Below are 3516 nucleotides of genomic sequence, written 5' to 3'. Positions count from 1 at the left end.
ATATATGTACATATGTCTGTCTGTATATACATACATACATACATATATACATATGTTCAGGCACATGATCCATGTATGCGTAATCGTGAAAAATAAGCTCTTATGTTATTTTGCAGTGAACTTCGATTGCATCAAGTTTTATATCTATTTTTTTTCTCTTAATATTAATATCTTCTGTCTTGTTTTGAGATATATAAAAATTTTTATATTTAAACATAAATTCTAGATTTTTTATGTTAATTCATTCTAACATCTAAACTATTAAACGTGTGCCAAAAATCGTTAGAACTTTCAATATCTAAACAATCCTTTTATTCCTAAAGTTGATTTTTGTCATCACACATTGACCTTTGAATATTCGATTACACACATACACGCGCGCGCGCGCGCACACACACACACACACGCACACGCACGCACACACAACTATAATTATATGTTAATAATTTCCCTTCATAAATACGTAGTTCATAAATACGATGCATTATAATAGATGTAAATAAATATCCTTAATTTTTAACTTTATATCTTACACATATTACCATTGCAGAAAAATAACTGATATCTTCTTTTTAAGTACACCATTCACGTAAGAGATGTACATGCATATTGACCATGACATATTCTATTATAAATTACACGCCGTGAGATTAATGCCGGTATTATTTTATTAATCGCGTCTTTCTTCTTTGAGCTTTAATTACTCCTTGCGCTCCCAAGTGTGAATAATTATATAATAAAATTATGACCGGATTGTGCAACTCTCGTTTGCAACAATTTATTACTCAGATGTTAATGCAGAAGAGATATCGCTCATCCAAATTCGAATTTTACAAGCAAAGACATATTGAGCTCTCTTAGTAGAAGAAAAGGGAATAGAGAGTTTATATTTAATAAATTAAATTGGTGACAAAATTTGCCAATTTATTTCAGAGAAAGGAATAAATGGATACAGTTCTGTATAGATGAGTTTACTTTGAATTTACTTTGATTTTAGATATAGAAAATAATTTGCAATACAAAAATTATAGAAGTTTTTTGTCATTGAAGACAGGCCCGAAAATTTCAAGTTTTACCATGAGATTGATTTTTAAACAAGTAATCCACTAGTAATCTATTTTTTGATCTTATCTATTTTCTGATCTTTTCTTCAAGACATTTTGCTCTACAGAACTTAAAATAGATTATTAGAAAAATATCATTATAAAATGGTTTTACATAAACATAGAGCTCTAATTTTCGCATAGAAATTAACGATATTTGATGTTGCTACCATTTTGTAATAATTTTTCTACGTCTATTTTAAATTCAATCTATAGAACATTCTGAGAAAAACTAACAGATTGCTTCATTACAAATGAGATAATTATGACAAAACTCGAAATTTTTCGATCTATAATAGTATATATACAGAGAACTATATTTTTAATAAATTTCAAATTACAAATTAATTTTCTACATCTCAAATATAAATAGGTAAATAACATTTATCCCTTTATTCTTTTCCCTAAAATAAAATATAAGTTCGCAAATTTCGAACTTAATTTGATCACACAAACCTCTTTATTCTCTCCTGAAAATATATAACTTGCGTGTTCGCGCAAATGATTTAGGAGATTTCTATATCATGAATACAAAACATTTCAATATAAATTTTTTCATCAACAATATACGCCGCGAATTGCTGTATTCATTCCGCGATGTCTAATCCAGGTCGAGTGAAGATAAGCGCGTTTCACAATGCACGGCGTTCCGGTGAGTGACACGCGATTCTCGATTAACGCGACTATTATTCGCATCTTTGGACAATGCTCAGTCTGGAAGGTGAACCACGAGGACTAAAGACGGCCGTGATTCAATCAAATTCATTAACCTCATGCTACTCCCACGCGAAATTCATGGTCATGCAGCGTCATGTTCTCAAAACGACTCGTTTTCTGGTGTAGATGCTCGATTTTGAAAGCATTAATTGTTTTCCTGCTGCTTAATTTAAATCGGAAAATATAAATTATTTGATTTCAGTGTCTGCGCTTTAACGTTAATTGATTCATCCGTTCATTCCAGAAACGAAGAAAATTTCGATATAACGCATAACTTATGCACGACGTGTCTACGCTTCAGGAAAGACATGGAAAGACTGCAGCTTCCCGAATGTACTTTCCCGCACGTTTTATTTTTATCTGCTTGATACTAAGAATTATTCGCCATTTATTTCTGTCACTGCAGTGCGGTGCAACGCGAAATAAGACTTCGAGATATTGAAATATCGGCTTTCACTAGAGATTATCATTTCAACGAATAAATTCTTCATCTCAGCTTATCGAATAAAATATACATAAATATTTACAGAAAGAATACCGTTCTCTTTTTTCAAGTATGCTTGCGCGAGCAAAAAAAATAAGTTAAATGGCTATTATTTCATTCCGATCACGTTTTAGTCAAACGAGCATGCACGTTTTTCAAGATTTGATATCTTGATTCGGAATGCCAAGAATAACACATTATGATTTATCGGTGATTCAATTTGAAACTCTATCGTTTCCACAATTTTTCTTTTATTTAAAAACAAAGAAAAGAGAGAACTGTGTTCCGAGAACACTTAGCAGATTAAACTGACACATCTCGTAATTCGCGAGAGAAAATTGCAATAAATTTTAAATAAAGAAACTATTGCGTGTGAAGCATGTAAATGAAAACTTTAGTCAATATGTATCTTTCATCATTGTTAAATGATGTCAGCTTCGATAAAAATTAGATTTTATCTAATTTTTATTGAATATTACTCTTCGCGAACGAGTAATAGTTGTAAAATATCTTTATCTTGAGATTATAATACCAAGATTAATTAATCACACACATGCGATTTAATGCAAATTTTGTATTTAATACATTTTTATTTTTTCATAAAATATATTTCACGTCCCTTTCCATTTTCCTTTTAAATTGAAAATGTACAATGGAAAGTGTATCTTTTTGAAGAAAATACGAGAATTCAAAATACGAGAATGAATGCAGACATTCATCTTCTGTCATAAAGCAAAGCTATATCAACGAATAGATTGATGATTGTTACCTAACTCGAATAATATTTAAATATATACCAGATGTGAAACAGGAAACATCAAATCAATTATTTATTCACAGAATAGAATATATGTGCTATAAAATAAGTTGTTTAGCAAAGTAAAATATAATTTCTATACCAAATTTTGATGTAGATCCGTATTGACACCTCGGTCTTATCGCTCTTAAACGCGCGTATTTAGCGTATATAATTTAAATTACATATTCTCAGAAATAAAACAATTATTGATAAAAAAATTAATGTGAATACAGATATAATCTTCCGGCAAAATGAAGATTAGCTAATCATGCGCGATATTTATCAAATACTTCGATAAAAGTTCGAATATGACATTAAATCTATCAAAGGAATCTTGAAATAAGATAAATTAATTTTTATCATTGCGATGAAAATACTTATTAAATCTTTAAAATTTCAAGCATCATTCATCG

Source organism: Atta colombica, unplaced genomic scaffold (genome assembly GCF_001594045.1).
Source record: "Atta colombica isolate Treedump-2 unplaced genomic scaffold, Acol1.0 scaffold121, whole genome shotgun sequence".
Taxonomy (NCBI): domain Eukaryota; kingdom Metazoa; phylum Arthropoda; class Insecta; order Hymenoptera; family Formicidae; genus Atta; species Atta colombica.
Note: the sequence above shows the minus strand (reverse complement) of the source record.